Source organism: Pan paniscus, chromosome 12 (assembly GCF_029289425.2).
Source record: "Pan paniscus chromosome 12, NHGRI_mPanPan1-v2.0_pri, whole genome shotgun sequence".
NCBI classification, from domain to species: domain Eukaryota; kingdom Metazoa; phylum Chordata; class Mammalia; order Primates; family Hominidae; genus Pan; species Pan paniscus.
In genome coordinates this window covers 62,583,515-62,610,337 of record NC_073261.2, presented here as the reverse complement: position 1 = coordinate 62,610,337, position 26,823 = coordinate 62,583,515, and the positions used below count along the sequence as shown (strand labels likewise).

The 26,823-nt window shown below is 39.2% G+C and overlaps 1 protein-coding gene and 1 pseudogene across 1 annotated transcript in view; both read right to left on the bottom strand.

Moving 5' to 3' along the window:
- Positions 1-26,823, bottom strand: part of LOC103783701 (small ribosomal subunit protein eS4-like) — a 195,673-nt pseudogene that overhangs the window by 145,785 nt on the left and 23,065 nt on the right.
- The window catches only part of WDPCP (WD repeat containing planar cell polarity effector), a 730,102-nt gene that overhangs the window by 680,242 nt on the left and 23,037 nt on the right, over positions 1-26,823 (bottom strand). The window contains exon 2 of the mRNA XM_055107901.1: positions 22,656-22,741. The gene's annotated coding sequence lies outside the window, so the exon portion shown is untranslated. The remainder of the gene's footprint in view (positions 1-22,655; positions 22,742-26,823) is intronic.

Genomic DNA, 26,823 nt, shown 5'->3' with positions numbered 1-26,823 from the left:
TTAGTGGTATTTGTCAGTTTTTGAAAACTTAAATTTGTCACAATTTTTTTTCTCTTATTCATTTTCATACCAATTTTGGTCTGCAATTAAGTATTTTTTTTCTTAGCAAGGGCCCCCAAATTACATAATCTTCAGGCCACACAAAACCTGGGTCTGCCTTTGCCCAGTGCCTGGCTCAGAACCTGGCAAATTAGGTGTTTGTTGAAAGGAACACTCTGTTTCTATCAACCCAAGGGTAGTGACTTCATACTCAGCTTAGTGAAAGTAGAGTCAGCCTATGCTGAGAGTTCTTTAGCATATCCAGCCTCCAGACTGGACCAGTTTCGGGAGAGTGGTAGAACTACACCTGCCAGCAGAGATCCTAAACTCAGCTAGTGGGAAGCCGAGATAGCAAAGGCAGAGAAAATGAGGCCGAAGACTGTCATGTTGTTTTACAGTCAAGAAACAATATTTTTCCTTATGCTTTCATTTTTGAAGGGTACTGAAATTAATGAAAAGAAACTCTTTCTGTCTCCAAAGAGTATGCAAATTAATTTTCATGTGCTTGGAAATTTATTCTTTTGAGTTATGTTTCTCATTTGAAGAATATGGTTACTCACCCTTCCCTTTACACTGTATAATGCGAAACATATGTGAGTAGGATTACATCAAGTCCCAAGATATCAGTATTTGGAAGTGACTGAAGTCTTCCACATAGAGTTCCAAGTTAAAATACTTTACTTGAATTAGCATGTGAATTGTGAATTGTGATATTGTTATTCTATTTATGTTTGTACTATTTCCACCCTAAAATAATGTTTAACCTCAAAATCTGTAGATTGCTTCAAGTGCTAGAAGTTTAGGAAACTCCCTTAACTAAAGATGAAGTCAAATCTAGATATGGGGCTGGGTTAACTGCTTCATGATGGAGCTGCTTCTGAAGCACCAGCACCTAGATCTAGAGCCACCCATCAGACCAGGTGGGATCACCCAGAGCCTGATGGGAGAGATGGGGTGGGCAGTCCTCACTCAAGGTGCTGGGCGAAATTATAGTGCATCATGATACCTAAGGAGTGTATAACAATCGATAAATTCACACAGTTGATGCTATGGATTCTGATACTCAGAGTGGGGTGCCCCAAATGGGAGAAAATATGAAACCAAGAAGAAACCAAACCAATAACAGAGTCAGTACCAGCCACAAGGAAGCAAGGCAGAAACTCCGTTAACTAAACTGAAGCACAAGCAGGTGCACAAGTGGATCTTGGAGGATGAGACAGAGACTTGTAATCAGAACTTGAGCAGGTAGTCAGAGTTGGCCTGGCAACATGGGTGACTTGATGCTGAATCCCATAGTATTGGGCTACAGCCCCTTAAACCTCTTCTGTTCGAGTCGTATAATAGACAGTAGGATAAGTTCAGCTCATGGTTAGGACCATGAAGCCTTTGATGAGGGAAGAAGGGAACTGCAGAAACTTGGAGCCAAGCGAGAACTGATGATGAAATAAAGGAAAGTTCTATTTCTGTACAGGACTTTTGAAATAAAACATCAAAAGAGAACATGTACATAAAACTTAATGACATAAAGAAAATAACTTGACTCTTCTAAGCTACTTCTAAGAAAGAGAAGACCTCTTAGTAAGGGGAAATATTTTTAATGGGAGAAAGAAATAATCAGATTTTTAAAACACACATTCTTTAGTATTCCTTTACATATAATAAGGCAAGAAAGTAACTGTCAATAGAGAATGTAATTAAGGACTCTTTTTTAAAAATTCAGGAAGAATTAAGTTAGGATAAAGAAAGCTGCTTTCTCTTTCTAATACTGATTTAGCAACTGTTTGACATGAATTCCTCACCTAGGAAGCTACTCCGCACATTTTTTCTCTTGACTCACTGCCTGACTCACCAGGGAGATAGGCTGTTTCCAATTCTGGACGTCACTGGGGTCTATCATTTAGCCCCACATATAATTGCTCAATTCCTGGGTCTAGGGTAGGGAATACTTTAGAGGATTCAATATATTGTAAGTGGAATCTAGAATTTGCCTTGTTGGCATAGACTTGGTGTTTGACAAGCTCAGGATGACCACATATTAGTCCCTAACGCTGCCATGTTGGCTAAGTTTCTATCACTGTGCTCCAATCTCCGTTCCTTACTTAGTATTCCAATTCTTTATGGGATGGAGACTTATACCAAGACCTAGTCTTCCTAGCTGGACATCTGATGCATTGTTAGCTCTGGATCTTTTCTCCTAAAAGACTGAATCCTGCTTTTTATACCCATAGCCTCCACCTAGCATTCTTCTTGGAAGGTAAATGATAACCCTAAAGCCATGGAAATGGTGCTTGCTTATCTTAGAGCACTACTTACTGCTTGAATATTTGCCTAGAATAACACTGAGATTAGCACCATTACACCCTTGGACACTGAATGGAGCTGACTGAATATTGATCCTGAAGGCCATCAGACCAGAGTCTCCAGTCTCTTTCTTCACCTAGGGTATCAGGGAGGATCTCCATAATGTGTTGCATGGAGGATAAAAGCAAAGATTTGGAACCTAACAGACGTAGGGTTGATCCTAGCTCTGTCACTTAATTTTAGATAAATTACTGAATGTTTCCAGACCTATTATCTCATCTGCAAAAATGAGGATAATGATTCCTATTCACATAACAACTATGAAATTAAATGAGATAAATAATATAAAGCATTTACTACGGTGCCTGCATGTAAAAGCTGCTTAAATCATTGCTATTTAGTTATTAGCAAATGTAAGGGAAAAAACTATATTAATTCATCCAACAAATGTTTAGTTGCCTATTTGCTGCCAATTATTGTATTGAGCTCTGGAGGTACAAAGGCGATGACATGAAAAAGAATCAGCAAATAGACATCTTCAAAACAGTGTGCTGTGAATAGTGCAATGACATGTATATTAGTCCATTTACACACTGTTATAAAGAACTGCCCAAGACTGGGTAATATATAAAGAAAAGAAATTTAATTGAGTCACAGTTCCACATGGCTGGGGAGGCCTCAGGAAACTTACAATCATGGCAGAAAAGAAAGCAGTCATGTTTTACATGGCAGCAGGCGAGAGAGGGCACTTGAAGGAGGAACTGTCAAACACGTATAAAACCATCAGATCTCATGAGAACTCACTCACTATCATGAGAACAGCATGGGGGAAACGGCCCCCATGATCCAATCACCTCCCACCAGGTCCCTCCCTCGACACATGGGATTATGGGGATTACAATTTGGGATGAGATTTGGGTGGGGACACAGCCAAACCATATCAACATGTCAGCCCTGAGTGATACGGCTATACATATGAGGGGCATCTAAACCAGGAGAGACAATCCTGGAAGAGTATCCTAAAGAAAAGAGCTGATTAGGAGAAAAGAGGGATAAAAGGTGCTCCTGGCAGAGCATGAAAGAGCTTGACGCATTTGAGAAATTGCAAGTAGTCTATCAACATATCTGGAATACAGACAGAGGACAGGGAGGTGAGTCAGAGCAGGAAGTGGAAATTAAGTAGGGGTTTCTCATCATGGCCTTTGTGGCTGGGCAAAGGAATGTAGGATCAGACCTGAGGGCTGTGAGTAGCAGGTGATGGGTTTTAAGCAGAGGAACAAAATGATCAGATTTGTGTTTTAGAAAAAAAAATCACTCCAAAGGCCTCATGAATAACATCATAGATTCAAATAACACTGTAAAAAAAAAAGGCAGAACTACCATGGTAGAAGCCTATAAGTGTTTGACAATTCCTCCTTCCTGTGCTACTCAAGAAGTATGCTCTCCTCTTCTTAATTTTGAAATGTAAATGTCATCACAGAATAATTTCAAAGACAATAGGATAATGAAAATAAAACATTTTTAGAATAAAAAGTCTTTCAGTTTGAGCTTCTTGATTTTTTTTTTTTTAGAGACAGGGTCTCATTAAATTGCCCAGACCAGAGTACAGTGTCTATTTGCAGGCACATTTATAGCACACTATTGCCACAAACTCCTGGGCTCAAGTGATCCTCTTGCCTCAGCCTCCTGAGTAGCTGGGACCACAGGCTGAGCTTCCTGATTCTTTTTAAGAACAAAACTATACATTTTCCAAAATGATTGAAATGAGGCTGGGCATGGTGGCTCACACCTGTAATCACAACCCTTTGGGAAGCTGAGGTGGGAGAGCTGCTTGAGGTCAGGAGTTCAAGACCAGCGTGAGCAAAATAGCAAGATCCCATCTCTATTAAAAACAATTTTTTAATTAGCCAGGTGTAGTGGCCCATACCTGTAATCCCAACACTCTGGGAGGCCCAGGTGGGAAGACTGCTTGAGCCCAGGAGTTCAAGATTATAGTGAGCTATAATTGTGCCATTGCACCTAAGCCCGGGTGAGAGAGCAAGACTCTTTTATTATTTTAATAAAATAATAAAATGAAATATCAGGATCCCTACATGTGCTCCCAAATCTATGATCTTAATAGCTATACATGCATCCCTGATAGTCACAGGTCTGACTGAAAATGACTATGAATGGAAATTAATGTGAAATGTTTATTCTTTCCGGGACCAGGGTAAACCTATGTCTACACTGAACTCTCTATAAATATTATTGACAATTTATATCAAGAAATTTAAGAAATCTCAATTTTGTAAAATACTTAGTACTTACATTGTGTGTGTGTGTGTGTGTGTGTGTGTGTGTGTGTGTGTGTATCATATTGCCATTTTTAGAATGCTGGCAGGAAATTTAATTTTTAAGAAGTGATTATAAAAGAACTTAAGGAAACTGAATTATAATTAAAGACAACTATTGAATCATATATACAGATAAAATATTAGGTGAAAGATGTTAGATATTGGTTGTTGAAACCTCTATTTTTCATGTGGTCAACCCGGCCATGTCATGCAAAAAAAGACATATTCCAGCCAAAGCCCCATTCTGAATTGCTCTCTTTCATGTTTGTACTTTGCCATTTCTCCTTTATTCCTTAAGGTTGGCTTCTACTTGTGTAGTAGACACTGAGGTCATCTCTTCAACATCTACTCCGCCCCTCCCACAACGTACAGTAGCCATATGTTTTAAGGAATTGACCCCAGCAATGGAGACAGCCTCAGATAAGTCTGATTCAATCAAGAAAATCCTCTTTGCCTGTAACTGGTTTAGGAACCCATGCTTAAACCAAGTAGCACATGGCATTCCCTTAGAAAAAGTCTGACTGACTTAGGAACAGATATGTAACAGTATCTAGGCCAATGAGCCATGTCAAAAAGACTGCTAAGGAAAAAGTTTCCTCACTCTTAAAAAGGGATGGCATTTTTCCCCTGCTGGCATGAACAAAGCACGTAGCTGTATTTGTTACTATCATCCTATGATCACTAGGAAACCACCTTAGGATAAGCCTGATATTATCTTGGGTTCTTGATGACCTTGTTGAACTGCATTTCAGCCAAGCCCGAGGCCTATTCTACCTCTAGACTTCCAGTTGTGTGCACCACTACATTTCCTTACTGTTTAAGCCACCACTTTGAGTTGGGTTTTCGGTTACTTGCAGCTGAAAGCATTCTAAGTGATGCAATTTCCTACCACTTTTGACTACCATCTTTGCTTCCAATCAGGTGCACCATTTGGCTTTCTTAGCTCTAATCACCAGCACTCTTCTATCTAGTCATTTGCAGTAAACACTGTTTGTTGTCTACCCAATATTTATTCATAGCTTCTCCCACTAGACATTATCATGTAGGACAGGTTATATGAACCTTGTGTAGCCAAGAGAGAAGCTCACCTGAGGACAAAGTCAATATGCTGAAAATGAAAACACAGAAAAGTGGAAAAAGCTCTGAGTCATTTAACTGCTGGAATACTCTACTTCCAGCCCTCTTATTATCTGATTAACAGAAATTCTCATTGTTTAATACAATTTGAGTTAGGGCATTCTGTTGTTTGTATTTGAAAATAACCTAAATGATAAAGAATTTGCTACCAGAATGTGGAATTCTGCAAATAACAACCCCAAAATTGTGGAGTTGGATGAGTGGAACAACAATGAGGATCCCACTGTTTTCACGCTGAGAGGATGGTCACTCTTGTTCTGTGGTTAATAACATTTCATTGAACTATCACTTTGTACCTGAGCACAGCCTTCTGAGATTCTAGTATTAGGGAAAATGGTAAGAATAAGAATGTTGAGCCAGGTGCAGTGGTGCACATCTATAATCCCAGCTACTTGAGAGGGTGAGGCAGGAGGATCACATGAGCCAAGGAGTTTGAATCCAACCTGGGCAACATAGTGAGACCCTGTCTCAAAAAAAAAAAAAGAAAGAAAGAGAGAAAGAGAAAGAGAAAGAGAGAGAGGGGAAGAAAGAAAGAAAGAAAGAAAGAAAGAAAGAAAGAAAGAAAGAAAGAAAGAAAGAAAGAGAAAAGAAAGAAAGAAAGAGAAAGAAAGAAAAACACTGGTGTGTACTGGCTATTTCTTAGGGCTTTCACTAAAAACCCATAGTAAAGAAGGAAAGAAGGTCAAGAATCCTTGGCCTCCCAAAGTGCTGGAATTACAGGCATGAGCCACTGTGCCTGGCTGGGCATTTTTAAAGATAGTATGTGTGCCAGGATAGTATGTGTGGCATGAAACTTTACTAACCATGTATGATACTATTGGCTCTCTACTACACATCCATCCCCCATTATTCCTTATTGAAAGAATCTTACTTTTGTTCAGGTACCCACTCCCTTCTATGTGTCCATGTGCATCAGGAGAGATTGGTCTCTCCAAAGAGGTAAATCCTGACTGGTCTAGACCAATCATGATTCTCCCATTCCCCTTGCAAGTAATTGTTTTAGACATGGTTGTGCTGAGCAATGAGACATGAGAAGGCTGCTAGAAGATTTCTGGTAAAGGTTTCTCTACTTTTTAAAAAAGATACAAGAGAGTTATAGCTTCTCTCTGTGTGCTGTAATTTATCATGTCAGGTTGTGATACATGGACCTGCTGCAGCTATCAGGTGACCATGAGGAGAGCCTTATACTAAGTACGAAGCTGACATGCTAAGAAGAGGAAAACAATGGAAAGAAACAGTGTTCTTCAGACATTTAATCAAGCAGTCTTGGAGCAGGAGGAGGTAGAGCAAGATGGTCAAATAGAAGCCTCCACCAATTGTCTGCTCTGTAGGAACAACAGATTGAACAACTATCCACTTAAAAAGGCATCTTCATAAGAACCAAAAATCAGGTGAGCAATCACAGTACCTGGCTTTAACTTCATATCATTGAAAGGGGCACTGAAGAGTGTAAGACAGTCTTGAATTGCTGGTACTACCCCCTCCCCCATCCCCTGGCAGTGGCTGTGTGGCACAAAGAGATAATCTGTGTGCTTGGGAGAAGGAGGCCACAGTGACTGTGAAACATTTGCATTGGAACTCAGTGCTGCCCTGTCATGGTGGAAAGCAACATGGGGCAGAAGTCAGCCAGCCCACAGAGGGAGCAGCCCCAGCCAGAGGAGAGCAGCCGTAGCCAGAGGAGAATTAACCGAGTTCTTACTACCACAGGATAAAATGCTCTGGGATCCTAAATAAACTTGAAGGCAGTCTAGGCGGCAAGGACTCCAATTCCTAGGCAAGTCCTCATGTTGTGCTGGGCTTGGAGCCAGGGGACTTGAGGGGCACAAGATCTAGTAAGACACCAACTGGGGTGGCCAAGGGAGTGTTTGCACCACCCCTCTCCCAACCCCAGGAAGCGCAGCTTGCAGCTCCAGGAAAGATTCTTTCCTTCTGCTTGAGAAAAGGAAAGGGAAGATTAAAGAGGACTTTGTCCTGCCACTTGGCTACCAGCTCAGCCACAGAAGGAAAGGGCACTAGGCAGAGTCCTGAGGCTCCATTCCAGGCCCTATCTCCTGGACATGACTGGGCCAGAAGGGAACATGCTGCCTTGAAGGGAAGAAACCAGACTTGCCAGGATTCATTACCTGTTAACTAAACAGATCTCGGACTCTGAATAATCAGCAGCAGTACCTAGGTAGTACTTGCCATGGGCCTTGGGTGAGACTCAGAGCTGTGCTGGCTTCAGGTGTAACCCAGAATATTCCCAGCTGCAGTTCCTACGAGGAGGACTCTTTCTGCTTGAGAAAGGGAGAGGGAAGAGTAAAGAGGACATTGTCTTGCAGCTTATGTATCAGCTCAGCCACTGTAGGACAGAGCACCAAGTGGCTCTTGGGGTTCCTGATTCTAGACCATGGCCCCTGGACGGCATTTCTGGACATACCCCAGGCCAGAGGGGAGCACACTACCCTGAAGGAAAGAGTCCCAGGCCTGGCAGCATTCACCACAAACTGACCGAAGATTTTTAATCCATTCAGCCACTCTCTGTCTTTTGATTGGAGAGTTTAGTCTATTTACATTCAGTGTTTTGAGACTTGGTCTGAAAAAAACAAAGAAAAAGAAAAAAAAAGAAAAGAAAATATATATTCAGAGGAGACTAAAGAAAAAAGAATAAAGCACACCTACAAAATCTAGAAAATAGGCTCAAAAGAACAAATCTAAGCGTTACTGGCCTTGAAGAAATAGAGAGAGAGGTAGGAATAGAAGGTTTACTCAAAGGAAAAATAACAGAGATTAACCCATACCTAGAGAAAGATATCAATACCAAGTACAAGAGGTTATAGAATACCAAGCAGATTTAACCTAAGGAAGACTAGCTCAAGGCATTTAATACTCAAACTCCCAAAGGTCAGGGGCAAAGAAAGGATCCTAAAAGCACCAAGAGAAAAGAAACAAATAACATACAACGGAGCTCCAATATGTCTGGCAGAAGACTTTTCAGTGGAAACCTTACAGGCCAGGAGAGAGTGGCATGACATATTTAAAATGCTGAAGGAAAAAAACTTTTACCCTAGAATAATATACCTGGTGAAAATATCCTTCAAACATGAGGAATAAATAAAGACTTTCCCAGAACAACAAAAGCTGAGGGATTTCATCAACACAAGGCCTGTCCTACAAGAAATGCTAAACTTCAGTTAGAAAGAAAACAATGTCAATGAGTAATAAAAAATCATCTGAAGATACAAAACTCACTGGTAATTAAGTACACAGAAAAACGCAGACTATTATAACACTGTAACTGTGGTGTGTAAACTACTCTTAAGTAGAAAGACTAAACAATGAACCAATCAAAAATAACTACAACAACTTTTCAAGACATAGTATGATAAAATATAAATAGAAACAACAAAATGTTAAAAAGCAGGGGGAAGAAGTTAAGGCATAGTCTTCATTAGTTTTCTTTTTGCTTGTTTGTTGGTTTGCTTATGCAAACAGTGTTGTTATCAGCTTAAAATAATGAATTATAAGATAGTATTTTCAGGCCTCATGGTAACCTCAAGCCAAAACACATATAATGGATACACAAAAAATAAAAAACAAGAAACTAAATCATATCATGAGAGAAAAACACCTTTACTAATAGGAAGACAGGAAGGAAAGAAAAAAAGTAAAAGAAGACCACAAAACAACCAGAAAATAAATAAAAAATGGCAGTAGTAAGTCTTTACTTATTAATAATAACACTGAACGTAAATAGACTAAACTCTCCAATCAAAAGACAGAGAGTGGCTGAATGGATTAAAAATCAAGACCCAGTGATCTGTTGCCTCTAAGAAACACACTTCACCTAAAATGACACACATAGGCTGAAAATAAAGGAATGGAACAATATATTCCATCCCAATTAAAACAAACAAACAGATCCGGAGTAGCTATACTTATATCAAGCAAAATAGATTTCAAGAATTACTTATTTTGAATTTTGGTAGGTGATCAGTGTTCCTACATCTAAGATTTATTCATGATCTGAAATACTTTAAAAGTGAGCAAATGTGTGTTTCTTACCTTTGCTTAATTACCATACCTACTAAGAATGTTTCACACTTTAGAATCTGCCAATACAACTAATAGTTTTCTGTTCCTGGAATTTTCCCTATTACGTTTGTCAACTACATTTCTGAAAAGCTATGTTGTTCAAAGTGAACAGTAAAGTCCAAGAAATCTAGCCTATGAAGAAATTAGGAAGGATCATCAATATCTTGTTAGTTGTTGAATTCAGGGGGAAAAACTGAATATAAAGGAGAGTGAACCATAGAAGATAATTGGTATTCTAGAAACAGACTTAGATTTGGAAGTGACCTCAACTATTATCAACTTATAAATGAGATAACTGAAGCTTACTGAGATTCAGTGATTTGCCCAAGATCTGAGTTAGTGGCAGTTTTTGGAATATACCAAAGTAGCCTTGACTTCAGTCTTTCCTTAACACTAGCCCTGATGGAGACAACCACTCAATAGTAGCCTCAATGGTTTGTACCAACATCAGAGTCTTTTCTCGAGGGATATAATTCTAGGGTGATGTAGGCAAGACATCTGCGAACATTTCTGTAAAGGCTTAGATAGTAAATATTTTAGGTCTCATGGGCCACAAAATGTCTTTGTCTCATATTCTTCTTTTTTAAATTCGTAACCCTTCACAAATATAAAAACCATTTTTAGCTTGAGTTCCTGTTAAGAAATAGGCTGAAGGCCACATTTATCCCCTAGGCTAGTAGTTTTTCAATACCTGTTATATGTCAGAGAGTGTTGGTCAGTAAAGTTTTCATTAGCCCAGCAAAATGAAAAAAATAAGGGCAATGTAATGAACTCAATTCGTTCAGTATGAAGGACTATCCTCTGTTCTGAAATCATGCCCTTCCTCCATTGTGGGGGATGGAGAAGCATTAAAATGTTCTCTTTTGTATGCAATTGTGATGACATAGACAGTAAGATTTTGCTTGTTCTGTTTTTTATGTTCTTCCTTGGTTAAAAAAAAGTACTGGTCTATATACCTAATTGAAAATTACATATATATTATTATTCCCTGAAATCTCAACATCTAAGAGTCTTTGTGAATATTCACTGATCCCAAATAAGGCATCTTAGGCTTTTAGAATGTATCCAAATAGGATTCACAACTGAATGGCAACATATAACTTAATTCTAAAAAAAAAACCAATGGAATTCTGGCAATTATTTCAGAACCACTGAGAAACTTTTGAGTTCCTTTTATTGTGTGATAAAATGTTACTTTGTATAGTGAGTAACGGAGCTCAGTACAGCTGCATTTCTGGTTCTTGCACAGTGGAAGTAGCCTTTCTTCAGACCTGTCTCTCCTATTATGGTGTCACATAAGAAAAGTGATTGTAAATTATTTAAAGACAGAGACCATATTTTTTCCATGTTTCTATATTCCCACAGCATCAAGCATAGTAATGAGAGTTGTATTTTTTTCTAATTAAATAAATAAATGAACAAATAAAACAATCAAAAGTTCAGAAGTATGTTGGAAAGATTACTGCCCATAGCAGATATGAATCTGGGGAATATAACTCCAGGGTTAAATATGTGGGTCCCCTAGGCAGAGTACTAATTTGGCATTTTTTAAAGCGATATATAAAAAATAAATGCTCAACATTTATTTATAGTTAACACTAAGTGCTTCATGGAAAAGAGTGCACCTATTACCACATAGCAAATTACCCTAAAATTCAGCAATTTAAAATAGCAAACAGGCCAGGCATCATGGCTCACGCCTGTAATCCAAGCACTTTGGGAGGGCTGAGGGGGGAGGACTGCTTGAGCCCAGGAGTTCAAGGCCAGCCTGGGCAAAAGAGAGAAACCCCATCTCTGCAAAAAACTTAAAAATTAGCCAGGCATGGTGGTGTGTGCCTGTAGTCCCAGCTACTCCAGAGGCTGAAGTGGGAGGATCACTTGAGTCCGGCAGGTCAAGGATGCAGAGAGCCGGGATTACACCATTATACTCAGCCTGGACTATAGAGTATGCCCATGTTTCAAAATAAATAAATACATAAAAATAAAACAACAAACATTTATTCTTCAGCAATTTCTGTAGGTCAAGAATTGATGAGCATCTTAGCTGGGTGGTTGGTTCCAGCTCAGGATCTCTCATAACTTTGCAGTCAATCTGTCAGCCGGGGCAGGAATCATATGAAGGTTTGCCTCAGTTTAAAAAATACATTTCCAAGATGGCTCAAAGAAATCAGTTCCTCACCCATGTGAGCCCCTCCATAGTGCTCCTTTAGTGTCTCATGATGTGTCTGGAGTGGGTTCCTGCCAGTGGGTTCACGGTCTCGCTGACTTCAAGAATGAAACCGTGGACCTTCATTGTGAGTGTTACAGCTCTTAAAGGTGGTAGGGAGGCAAAGAGTGAGGAGCAGCAAGATTTATTATGAAGAGCAAAAGAACAAAGCTCCCACAGCATGGAAGGCGGACCCAGCGGGTTCCTGCTGTTGGCTGGGGTGGCCAGCTGTTATTCCCTTATTTGTCCCCACCCATGTTCCATTTCTGTCCTATCAGAATGCCCTTTTTTCACTCCTCCCTGCGATTGGCTACTTTTAGAATCCTGCTGATTGGTGCATTTTACAGAACACTGATTGGTGCATTTTACAAACCTCTGGTAAGACAGGAAAGTTCCTGATTGGTGCGTTTTACAATCCTCTTGCAAGACAGGAAAGTTCCCCAAGTTCCCACTCTACCCAGGAAGTCCAGCTGGCTTCACCTCTCAATGACATGGTAGCTAGCTTCCCACAAAGCAAGCGATCCAAGAGAAGGAGCAAGGAGGAAGTCACATTGTCTTTTAGGACTTAGTCTTAGAAGTCACACATTGTCATTTATGCCATATTCTATCTGTAAGTAGCAAGTCATGCAGTCCATAAAGTCAAGCAAGGGAAAGCAAGTCCATAAAGTCAAGAAGAAGGTTAGTAAGCACCACCTCTTCAAGAAAGGTTATCAAAGAATTTGTGGACACATTTTAACCACAACAAATAGCAAAGAACATGCACATTGCATCTCCTCTATTTTTTCTGAATGATTTAGCTTTAACCTCAAACTTGCATATTCTAACATCATCATTCAAAGTAAGCTGGGTATGGTGGCTCACGCCTGTAGTCCCAGCACTTTGGAAGGCCAATGTGGGCAGATCACTTGCATCCAGGAGTTCGAGACCAGCATGGGCAACATTATGATACCCTCTCTCTTAAAAAAAAAATAAATAAAGATTTATTATTCTCAGCATGCCCTATGGGAAGGAGGTCCCACTCACCAGCCTCAAGTAGTTTACCAAAATATTTCTTTTAACCCATAGATACCAAATACCATTTACACTATTTTCTCCATATAACAATATTTCCAGTGATATTTCAGTCTCATGATAAGGTTTACAGATGCCACAAGGTATAGTACTGTCCTAAAGAACTACCTTGCTGGATTTTTTTCTAGCTGTGACTGAAAGTAAAAAAATTGTGAAGAATTTTGGACTGAATTTCTTAAAGGAACATTTCCTACAGATGATGATTTTTTTAATTGCATAGAATTCACAACATCTCACCTAAGAATTTTGCTGCATTGTACCTAGTCTGGCAAATGAATTAGGAAATTGTCTATATTATTGTTAGTCTATATAGTACAGCTTTAAAAAAAAAAGACACATAGAGATGTATTATGTTTCTTCCAGCTAAAAGAGAAACAGCAAGAGTTCTGAAGAATTCAAATTCTTAGATTTCTTTAGGACATTTTAAACCGATTATTGGAAGTAGGCTTGGGACATTACACATATAGCTTGGGGCATTACTCAAACTCTACCCATCTGAAACACTGCACCTGTTCAAGGAGTGAACCCTTTTTACATTGTAATAACACAAAAAGTTCAAGGTTTTCATTTTTTAGTGAGCTCCTTTATAGCATTTCTAGAGACCCTGACATTTCACAGGCCCAAACAAGCCATATATGGAGTAACACAGACACCTCAAATGGGTGATCAGAGGAACACATACCTGCCCACCAGCATTTGTTTTCAATCTATAGGTATTTATCATGAATAATAATTAAGCTGTTATGAAACTGACTCATGAGATTTCAGACATTTTCACTTTGACATTCATACTCTGGCAGAGATACCAACCCTAAAGACAGACAATGCTGTTAAGTATGACCTGTGTATTTTAAACATACAAGGAAAAATCGATTTTAATACTGAAAAAAAATTTGGTTATTGGATTTATTTCTTGCAATAAATATATGGAATACCCACTAAAACTGGTATGGTATTTCTTTTTGGCAGAATTTGTATAACGTAAACCAGAAAAGTACCATCTTATCATATTATATTGTTAAATAATATGGAACTAGCATATTCCAAATGTAGAAAATTTTGGCTCTCTACCTAAGTAACTTTGAGTAATGAGTTACATAATTGGCCAGCATTTACCATCTGCTGTAACCCTTACCTCTTTATTTTTCTGGCTTTTTGGGGTACTTTTTAATGGCTGTTAATATAGGAATTATATAAAAATATAGAAAGCTATTAAATATTACATTTATTTATTGTTTCATTATTTTTACAAAACAGACACACAAAAAATATGTTATTTCCTATTAACTTACCTATTTATTATTACTAAGGAGGCTACAACTAGAGCTGGCTCTCCTCAATTTCACTCACCATGTATGATATTCAGTGTTCTACTACATGTAAGGCATTTTCAGATATGTTTTGGGAATTTAAGTTACGGAACATGAATACACATAATTTCAGTGTTTAGTTTTAGATATGTACTTAACATTACTGACAATTAAATGCCATGCTTTTATATTTAGTTTCACATTGTTCTTTCAATTATCTATTTCCATATTTCTTCTATTACCAGAAAACTACATGTGATAGACTGAGAAAAATTGACATTGAATTGAAATAGTTGCCTCTAGGGGGGAATTTTCATTTAAAACCAGGTTTATCCTAGATGATACTTCACTTGGTAATGGGCTTGTGACTATGAAATTTTATCAGGCTGAATTATTCCCTTCGTATCTAGAGCAGGGGTGGCACCACACTTTACCCAGTACATTAAGGAGAAGTGTTTTTCTCAGTTCCTATCCTAGGCTTTTTGAAGCATAGAAATGTCCTGAAGAACAAACCACATACTCCTTTTTTTTTTTTTTTTTTTGAGGCAGAGTCTCGCTCTGTCGCCCAGGCTGGAGTGCAGTGGCGCCATCTCGGCTTCACTGCAAGCTGCGCCTCCCGGGTTCACGCCATTCTCCTGCCTCAGCCTCCCGAGTAGCTGGGACTACAGGCACCTGCCACCACACCCGGCTAATTTTTTTTTGTATTTTTTAGTAGAGACTGGGTTTCACCGTGTTACCCAGGATGGTCTGGATCTCCTGACCTCGTGATCCGCCAGCCTCGGCCTCCCAAAGTGCTGGGATTACAGGTGTGAGCCACCTCGCCCGACCCAAGCCAGACACTTATCCTAACTCTATGTGTCCTTCTCCTTACTGCAAGGTGGCCAGATCCCACCTTTGCAAGATAATGTTGGTGAACGACTAGAATAACTTAGAAGGACTCAAGATCTCTCTTCCTACAACTCCCTCTCCCTCAGGCCTATCTCCTGATGGTCTAGATTTGTCATATAAAAAGTCCATGTTGGGCCGGGCACGGTGGCTCATGCCTCTAATACCAGCACTTTGGGAGGCCGAGGCGAGCAGATCACAAGGTTAAGAGCTCGAGACCAGTCTGGCCAACATGGTGAAACCCCGTCTCTAATAAAAATATAAAAATTAGCCTGGCTTGGTGGCGGGCACCTGTAATTCCAGCTACTCGGGAGGCTGAGGCAGGAGAATCGCTTGAAACCGGAAGGCAGAGGTTGCAGTGAGCCAAGATGGCACCCCTGTACTCCAGCCTGGGTGAAAGAGTGAAACTCCATTTCAAAAAAAGAAAAGAAAAGAAAAGAAAGAGTCCATGCCAGAGTGTCTCTGGCTGAAGACAGGGGCAAAACAAAAGCTACCCATTTCATGTCAAATTTTTGAAGTTTTATTCTCCCTTATAGAAAGAAAAGCATCAGGGACAATTTACAATTTAAATCAAGAAGTAGACGTACTTTTGATAAGCATATTGCTTTCTACTGGGTTTTGAACCCATATGCTCAGTGAGTGTACCCACCCACTTAATCTCATTTAAGATCATGGAATTTCAGAACTGGAAGGAATCTAGGAAATTAGAGGTCAAAATGTCACTTTTATTATTGATAAAACTGTTTGTGGAATGAGGGTTAGGGCTGAGAGCTAAATGAGCTAGCTAATATTTCCTAACATACTCTGCCCTATCCCACTCATACTCTGTCCCCAAATCAGACCCCAGAACAGAAATTGAAACTGACTCAGTTTGGTTCAGAATGGAACATTTATGTGCTTATATGATTTTTTGATAGATTCACTCCACCCAATTATGATCTGCAGATTAATGGCTGTCAGCCACCAACCAGGTGGAATAAGAGGTCAGAGTGCTACTACTCTGGGGAAGTCCCTCCACATGAAAACAGAAGAGTAGGGATAAGCACACCATCTCCCAACATTAGGAGGGGCAATGCCATAGGAATTCTGATGAATAAAATCCTCCATTTCATTTCAAAATAATTTGAGAGCAGTATAACAGGAATGTACCACAAATTATTAATACAGAACTTAGTATGATTTTGATGTTTGTCCCCTCCAAATCTCATGTTAAAATGTAATCCCTGGCTGGGTGCAGTGGCTCATAACTGTAATCCCAGCATTTTGAAAGGCTGAGGCAATCAACATGGCAAAACCCCATCTCTACAAAAATTACAAAACTTAGCCAGGCGTGGTGGTGAGCACCTGTAGTCCCAGGGCAGCCTGAGGTGAGAGAATCACTTGCACCCAGGAGGCGTAGGTTGCAGTGATTCAGGATTGCGCCACTGCACTCCAGCCTGGGTGACAGAGTGAGAGCCTGTCTCAAAAAAAGAGAAAAAGAAAAGGAAAAGAAATGTAATCTATCGGGGAACCTGCCCTGATATTCACGTAGGTTCTTTTCTATTTTTCCTAAGCGTTGGCCAGCTTGAGAAATAAAGGGACAGAGTACAAAAGAGAGAAATTTTAAAGCCAGGTGTCCGGGAGGGACATCACATGTCGGTAGGTTCCGTGATGCCCCACAAGCCACAAAAACCAGCAAGTTTTTATTAGGGAGTTTCAGAAGGGGAGGGAGTGTGCGAATAGGTGTGGGTCACAGGCATCAAGTACTTTACAAGGTAATAGAATATCACAAGGCAAGTGGAGGCAGGGCGAGATCACAAGACCACAGGACTGAGGCAAAATTAAAATTGCTAATGAAGTTTCGGGCACCATTGTCATTGATAACATCTTATCAGGAGACAGGGTTTTGAGATCAACCGGTCTGACCAAAATTTATTAGGCGGTAATTTCCTCTTCCTAATAAGCCTGGGAGCGCTACGGGAGACGAGTCTATCTGACCTCTGCAGTCTCGACCATAAGAGATGACCACGCCCCGGGGGGGGGGGGTCAGTTCACAGACCCACCCCTAGGTGCGCATTCTCTTTCTCAGGGATGTTCCATGCTGAGAAAAAGAGTTCGGCGATATTTCTCCCATTTGCTTTTGAAAGAAGAGAAATATGGCTCTGTTCCACCTGGCTCACCGGCGGTCAGAGTTTAAGGTTATCTCTCTTATTCCCTGAACAATTGCTGTTATCCTATTCTTTTTTCAAGGCGCCCACATTTCATATTGCTCAAACACACATGCTGTACAATTTGTGCAGTTAATGCAATTATTACAGGGTCCTGAGGCAATATACATCCTACTCAGCTGACAGGATTAAGAGATTAAAGTAAAAACAGGCATAGGAAATCACAAGGGTATTGATTGGGGAAGTGATAAGTGTCCATGCAATCTGTACAATTTATGTTTAGAGATTGCAGTAAAGACAGGCATAAGAAATTACAAAAGTATTAATTTGGGGAACTAATAAATGTCCATGAAATCTTCACAATCTATGTTCTTCTGCCATGGCTTCAGCTGGTCCCTCCGTCTGGGGTCCCTGACTTCCCGCAACAGCAATCCCCATTATTGGAGGAGGGGGTCTAGAGGAAGGTGTTGGACCATAAGAGGGGATCCCTCATGAATGGCTTAGCGTCATTCTTGAGATAATGAGTGAGTTCCAGCTCTGAATTCACAAGAGATCTGGTTGTTTAAAAGAGTGTGACACCTCCCCATCTCTCTCTATTGCTCCCACTCTTGCCATGTGATGTGCCTGCTCCCTCTTTGCCTTACACCATGATTGGAAGCTTCTGGCCCTCGCCAGAAGCAGATACTGGCACCACGCTTCTTGTACATCCTGCAGAACCATGAGCCAATCACAGGTCTTTTCTTCATAAATTACCCAGCCTCAGGTATTTCTTTATGGCAATGCAAGTGGAATAACATAAAACTCTATTCTTAATAAATAAATATAAAAGACTTTTACTAATCTCTCACAAACATATTAGCACAAAAGTTAATAAATTTAAAATCACTATAAGTATGTTTTCCTCTTTCAAAATCTTATCACAACAATTTGTCTCACTTCTCAAATTGTGAACAATTTTAGCAATAAACTTATTTTGAAGGAAGGAATACTAAATACAAGACTGTTCTGTATGAAAGAACTTGAAGATTAAAACTGAGTTTTGCTTGCAATTTAATTCTAATTTATAGTATTTTTAAAACCAAAAATTAAATTTGAGGAAGTGACATTATAATACGTTGATGAAGTTTACAAATATCTTATGGAGGCCATCTGTCAGAAAACAATCAAACCAACAAAGGCAATAACAGATTCATATGATAGATATTCAATGTACTTACTGAATTATTACAAAGAGCGACTACATAAAATCTGGAGAAATTGAGCTCTTATCTCTGAACATTAAGACCTTTAATTCACTCAGGGCTCATCATTTCAAGAAAATAACTGAGGCCACAAGGCTGTAAGTTTATATGTTATGGTGTGTAATAGAAATGCTATTTAGGACAGGAATTTACTGAAATTAAACTGGCAGGAGACTGAAAAATTATTTAAGTTGCTCAAATTATAAAACATAGAGAACATTTTATCTGAGTTTCCTTAAAATTAATTCCTTCATGATAAATATTTTTTCCTTAAACGAAATTTTTCATTGTATACCTTATTTAGACTGTAGTCAGAATCCACACTACTCTACAACATTTGGCTAATCTATTTAGTGTAGACAAAAAGTAATTCAAAAAATAAGCAATATACAAAGAGCACCTAAAGACCTGGTGAACTGCAAACAGAAGTTGGTTTTATACTTCACTGGGCATCCTAATTAGAAGTTCTATATTGCTTTGTTCTGCCCTCTTCTATTTTCCTCTGGATGATCTCGTCCACTCCATGACTTCAAATACCATCTTTTATGTTGACTACTTTCAAATATATACTCCAGCTATCACCTCTGTCCTGCTGTGTTGACCTGTATTTATCTTTGTGATAGGACAACCTCTTCAAGTTTGCTAAAAAGATACAGGCATATAAAAAGTTACAAAAGTGTTATAGATACCAGTATCAGTTCATACAAGGTTCTGTGAGTTTACAAAATAAGAAGACAGGAAAAGCTTCCTAGAGGAAATAATACTTCAGTAGATGTCTAGAGGAAGGAGTGACAGAGACAGATGACAGGCATTGGAGGGAAAAAGAACAGTGGGAGTCAAGTTTCTGAACCAGGAAGCAAGCTATAAAAGAATTCCCTAAAATCTGGGCCTTATAGTACAAGGTGGGGGTAACCAGAAACCAGGCAAGTACCAAATCAGGGAAGGTCTCACATGTTATACTTGGGAATTCAAATTTATTCCATATTTTTTATACCTATTATGTAGCAATAGGGAAGCAAGCATTAAAGGGCTTTTTAAGCAAAGGAGAAACAGGATCAAATTTGGATATAATGTAGGGAAAAGCTTTTCTATTTTAATCCCTATTGCTTTCTAAACAATATGGACTAAATTTGTTGTGCTGAGCCCTGAAGCAATTTGACTGTACATGTTTGTGAGTGGAAGCCTAGAAAAGCTGGACTGATGTGCTTTCCAGACGGAGAAGGAATTTCCTAGGACAATTGTAGGAAAATAGGAGAGAAGTGAGAAAAAACAGCAAAATTGCCAAAGGCAGAGGACCCCTATATCTTCTATAAAATACTAACTCATAAACACTTTGAGTGGTTGTTTTTTTGGTTTGTTTGTTGGCAGAAACCAGGCTTCACTTCAAGACCAGTCCCAGAGATAGTACTCATGAAGCGGAACCCAAGGACAGAGAAGACCATGTGAAAATGTTGTGACAAACACACTATAAGGTGGCTCCCCATGATCTTTGCCTCTTGGTGTTCACATCTCTGGTATTCATACCTCTCTGAGTGTGGGCAGGACCTTTAACTTGTTTATAACTAATAAAATACGGCAAAGGTGATGGGATGTCACTCCCATAATTACATGGCTCGGTCTTGCTCACAGACTCACTCTAGAGACTTTCCTCACTGGTCTGATGAAGTAAGCAGCCAAGTTGGAAAAGGCCACGTGTAAGTAGCCTCTAGGAACTACAGGTGGTCTCTAGGTGCTAAGGGCATCCTCCAGCCAATAGCCAGAAAGAAGCTGGGGCTCTCAGCCTTACCAACACAAGGAAATGAAGTTTGCCAACAACCTGAGTGAACTTGGAAGCAGATTATTTCCCAGTCAAGTTGCCAAATGAGAACAGAGCCCTGTCCACACTTTTTTTTTTTTTTTTCAAATTTTATTTTAGAGTCAGGGAGTACATGTGCAGGTATGTTACCTGGGTATATTGCTTGATGCTGAGGTTTGGGGTATGAAAGACCTTGTCACTCGGGTACTGAGCATAGTACCCAATAGGCAGTTTTCCATTCCTTGTACCCCACTCTCCCTCCCCATTTTGGAGTCCCCAGTGTCTACTGTTTTCATCTTTGTGTTCATGTGTACCCACTGTTTAGCTCCCACTTACAAGTAAGAACATACAGTATTTGGTTTTCTTTTTGTTTTGCGACAGGGTGTCGCACTCTGTCGCCCTGGCTGGAGTAGAGTGGCATAATCAAGGCTCACTGCAGCCTCAACCTCTCTGGGCTCAGGTGATCCTCCCACCTCAGTCTCCTGAGTAGCTGGAACTACAGGCGTATACCACCATGCCCAGCTAATTGTATTTTTTTTTGTAGAGATGGGGTTTTGTCATGTTGCGCAAGCTGGTCTCGAACTCCTGGGCTCAAATGATCCTCCTGCCTCAGCATCCCAAAGTGTTGGGATTACAGGCATGAGCCACCATGCCTGACTGGTATTTGGTTGTCTGTTCCTGTGTTAATTTGCTTAGGATAATGGCCTCCAGCTCCAACCATGTTGCTGCAAGGGACATGATTTTGTTCTTTTTTTATGGCACCGTTCTATCGTGTATATATACCACATTTTCTTTATCCAGCCAGCCATTGCTGGGCACCTAGATTGATTCCATGTCTTTGCTATTATGAATAGTGCTGTGATGAACAGGTAAGGCTGTGTCTTTTTGGTAGAATGATTTGTTTTCCTTTGAATATATACCCACTAACGGCATTGCTGGGTCATATGATGGTTCTGTTTTAAGTTATTTGAGAAATCTCCAGACTGCTTTCCACAGTAGCTGAACTAATTTACATTTCCACCAACAGTGTATAAGCATTCCCTTTTCTCCACAGCCTCACCAACATCTGTTGGTTTTTTTCAGTTTTTTAATAATAGCCATTCTGCCTGTCCACACTTTGCAGCCTCGTGAGACCTTAAGCAGAAGACCCAGCTAAACTGTGCCTGTGACTCCTGACCCACAGAAACTGTGGAATAATCAATGGGTGTTGTTTTAAACCTCTCTAAATTTGTGGTAATTTGTTACATGGCAATAGAAAACTAATACAAATATTTGCTCCCGCTACTGTACCCCATCCCTCAAGTTTACAGATATTCCATAATCTATGTCCCCCATCTAACTTCTGGGTCACGTAAGTTTTAGAAAAAAAATCACTTTTTTTTTTTTTTAGACAGAGTCTCACTCTGGTGCCCAAGCTGGAGTGCAGTGGTTCAGTCTAGGCTCAACTGATCCTCCCACATCAGCCTCCTGAGTAGCTGGGACTACAGGCACACAACACCACACTCAGCTAATTAAAAAAAAAAAATTGTAGATATGAGGTCTCACTACGTTGCCCAGGTTGGTCTTGTACTGCTGGGCTCAAGTGATCCTCCCACCTTAGCCTCCCAAAGTGCTGGGATTACAGGCATGAGCCACCATGCTCAGCCAAAAATCACTTGGCAGTTTAAGAGAGAATGGATTCAAAAGGCAGGAAATAATGGCAATAGCCCAGGTGAGAAATGGTGAAGGCCTAAACCAGAAAAATAGCAGTGCCATTTACCAAGTTAGGAAATAAAGGAGAAGCACAGGTTTCAGGAGAAGTATTAATATACCGAGTATATTTGGGACATGATAATTTGAAGTGTCCATAGGTCCTCCAGGTGAAGATGTCTACTAAGCTTCAGTACTAACTTTGCAAGATGCTAGTTCTGATCTGGAAAAACTCACATTTCTCTGGTCACAACCTGACAGCAAGCTGCCCTTTCAGTCCTCATCATGTGTTCTACACTTCATGGAGCTACTTGGTGATCCACAAACAGGACACGCCTACGCACAAGTCCATGTCTTTGCTGATGCTGTTCACTTTGAATGAAATGCAATTCCCCCTCATCAAATTTATAAAAATCCTACTCACCTTTTAAAAATGTCAATATGCTCTGTTAGAATGTGGGCTCCCTTGAGGGCAGGGCACTTTGTTTTGTCCACAGATGTCTCAAAAACCTAGAACAGTGTGTGGAATATAACAGGTACTCGATAAATATTTATTGAATGAATGGATAAATGTCTTATATAAAGCCATTCCTTATTCTCTCTCCAGTCACAGAATAAATACTAACATATTCCATATCATAGATACGCTTACAGATAAATATTAATATGTTTGATAATAAATACTAATATGTTTGCTGATAAATACTAATGTTTTCTAATAAATACCAATGTATTCCATATCACAGATATGTTTGCTGATAAATTCCATATCATAAATGTTTGCTGATAACTAGTAGTACAACTAAGAACTTCTGTTTCTGAAGAAATGAGGAAAAGAAAATATAAATTTGATAGGAAAGATAACAAAGGGGTGGATGTATACCTGGAATATTAGCTCTGTTTAAGAGTATGGATCACTTAACATATAGTTACCAAACACCTAGTGTATGCAATATGTGACTGGTTACCCAAAAGTTATTCCCAACCCCTTCTTCCTTGCCTCCCTCTAATTACAGAGATCAAAGTAAACAATTATTTTCCCAGCCTCCTTTATAGCTAGAGATAGTCATGTGACACATTCTGGTCATTGAAATGCAAGGGGAAATCTACTCAATGGATGATTCGAAAAAAAAATATGTCTTTCCTGGTTTGAAAAAAAAAAAGCAGAAAGATCTGTCCAGTCATATCTCCTGCTTCCTACATTTGAAAATTTTGGTGCTTGGAGCTTTTGCATTCATCTTGTGACTATGAAGAGAAGGCAAAGGAAATCACAGAGATACCAATCCAGAGCCCTCACATTAAGCCACTACACCAATGCCAGAAGGCACCTAACTCTTGTTGTTAGACAAACTCCTCTAGTTTAAGATCTGTTAGTCTGTTATTCTGTTACTTATAGTTGAAAATATTCCCGAACTAGTGGAAGATATCTTAGAAATCCTGGCTAATAATATTATCTGGTTAATAATGCCACACACGAAATGACTTTAAAATGCCTATTTGATTTTAAATTGTGTTTTTGAAAACAGCACTATGTGTCTTTAAATATATTTATCATAAGTTACACTATCTACATGTGACTGTGTTGTCATAGTCTTCACTGTCTTTTCTGTTACACCTCATCCTGTGGATAATTGTGTCAAAAATGAAGAAAATATGGTTTCAATAGGATATATTTGTCAACTCTGATTTCAGAGGTAGAACTATTACAACCAAAAGGGAAATGAAAGGAACAGAATAAACTTCCATATTTATTTACCTAAAAGTTTCAAAGTAATTCTATTCCAAATAATGAAACTGTATCTATACTTTTCTAAAACAGTTAAATAAGATTTTCGATTTATAGACATTGCAAAAGACTGGAGTGGTAATGACAAAGCACATTACATAATACTGTGCCCATTAAAAAAACTCCAAACCATTTACAAGACCATGTTTTAAAGCTGTCTAAAAAGTATAATGAGAACTCTACACTTTTCTCTGTTAGATTTGCCAAGTGTCAACAGGGACTGAGAAGTGTTTTAAATTGCTTTTATAAATGAGTAGTGAAGCCACTCACCAGTTCCTAGAATTTTGAACAAAGGGAACAAATATTCAATAAGAAACCACCAGCATAATAAATAATAATCAGAGACTTTCTAGTGGATTAAAAAAAGGAATCAGTCATTAAAACTATTTCTAAAAATTTCATTAGCTGGAATTGTTCTACATTAGTGGAATTACTCTACTACGAAATAAGATACTCTTTTCCTTATTTTTTATTAACAGGTACTATTTAGTCAGGAAACACTTGTAAGATTAAGAAAGCATTGAGCTGGGCCTAGAGTTGTGAGATACATAGACAAATGAGACCTAGTTCTTGCTCTCTAAGAAGCTTTCATTGCAAAGTGACATTCAGACACATACTCTTAAATACAGTCGGAAAGTCTCCAAACCACATACCAGTAGTAGTTGGCCTATCAGAATCTAAGGGTGGGAGGGCAGCCCAGATGAATGGCTTTATTTGGTTGTTTATTAAGGAGCTGCATTTAAATTCCAAAACAGTGGAAGGTCAGTATTAGTCATTCCCATATGAGATAAATGTATCACATTTAGCCTAGGTGATAGCTGCAAGTACTAATAAAGTATCGTAACAAAACAAAAGACACAATGGAGTCAAACTGTCTTTGTTTTGTTGTTGTTGTTGTTTGTTTATTTTTTTTTTTCACTTTAATCAGGTACTCCTGATATTTTAATGAGTTAAAGGCACTGCCTCATGGAACTTGTTCATTTCTTGATATTATCTTGAGAAACAAAAATGAAGATAGTAGAATTCCGTATCTTGTCTCTTGGCATTATTATGTTTTTAGTTGTACAAAATATCTAAGTCAGATGTATACAGGTTGAACAATTCTTACAGAAATTCCTGCCAAAATTAAAAATATTATGGGTAATTATCACTAAAAAGAAAATTAATCACATTTTATATTAAGATAATTAAAACTGGAATTCAAAAACTGTGAGGCTGAAAACAAATCTACAAAAAGCCTGGTATGGTATGACTCATAGCGGCTTTATTCATAATAACAACAAAAAAGAAATACTTCAGATGTATATTATTAGGTGACTTGACAAACTGTGATATTACAGTAGGTTAAATAGTGACCCCCTAAAAGTTTCCACCCAGAAACTGTGAATGTGCCTATATTTGGGAAAAGGATTTTTGCAGATGAAATTAAGGATCTTGAGATGAGATCAATGACACTATCCATATAAGAGACAGAAGATAAGAAAGACACAGAGACACAGGGAGGAAGGCCATATAAAGACAGAGGCAGAGATTGGAGTTATGCTGCCACAAACCAAGGAATATCTGGAGCCACCAGAGGCTGGAAGAAGCAAGGAAGGATTATCCCCTAGAGTCTTCAGAAGGAGCACAGCCCTGCCAACACCCTGATTTTGGGCTTCTGGCCTCCAGAGCTATGAGAGAATAACCTTTTGTTGTTTTAAGCCACCACGTTTGTAGTCATTTGTTAAGGCAGCCCTAGGAAACTAATACAGGGATATTCCTAAAAATGTGGTATATTCATAAAATGGAATGCTATTCAGTAATAAAAGGAATGAACTACTGACACCCTCAACAACATGGATGACTCTCACAAATAAGTTGAGTGAAAGAAGCCATACACTCAGACATGCACTGTGTAATTTTATTTATATGAAGTTCAAGAACAGGCTAAATTATTCTATGAGAATAGAAATCAGAACAGTGGTTAACCTCTGGGGGCAAAGGTAAGGACTGATGGGAAAGAGGCATGAAAGCAATTTCTGGGGCAATGGAAATATTCTATATCTTGATTAGGACGGTGGGGTTACACAGGCGAATAGTTTGTCAAAAACTCATCAGACACTGCACTCAAGAGCTGCTACTTTTTTTTTTTTTTTTTTTTTTGAGTCAGAGTCTTGCTCTGTCACCCAGGCTGAAGTGCAGTGGTGTAATCTTGGCTCAGCGCCACCTCTGCTTCCTAGGTTCAAGCAATTCTTCTGCCTCAGCCTCCTGAGTAGCTGGGATTACAGGTGTCCATCACCAAGCCCAGCTAATTGTTGTCTTTTTAGTAGAGACGGGGTTTCGCCATGTTGGCCAGGCTGGTCTCGAACTCCTGACCTCGTGATCCACCCGTCTTGGCCTCCCAAAGTGCTGAGATTACAGGAGTGAGCCACCGCACCCAGCCAAGCTACTACATTTTATTGAGTGTAAATTACAACTTAATTTTTAAAAACTAAGGAATAAACCAAAACAACAAACAGCAATGAGGACTGAAATTACACATTAAGGTAGGGGTTGACAAACTATAGTCCATGGGTTAAATCTTGCCTGCTACCAATAAAATTTTATTGGAACACAGCCAGACCCACTCATTTACATATTGTCTATGGCTGCTTTCACTCTACAAAGGCAGAGTTCAGTAGCTGTGACAGAGACCAGACAGTCTGCAAAGCTGAAAATATTTATTATCTGTCCCTTTACAAAAAAAAGTTTGCCAACCTCTCTACTAAAGTTATAGTCTGTAAGATGACAGCAAGAGTGAGGGGGAAAAATTATAGTCTGTGACTAC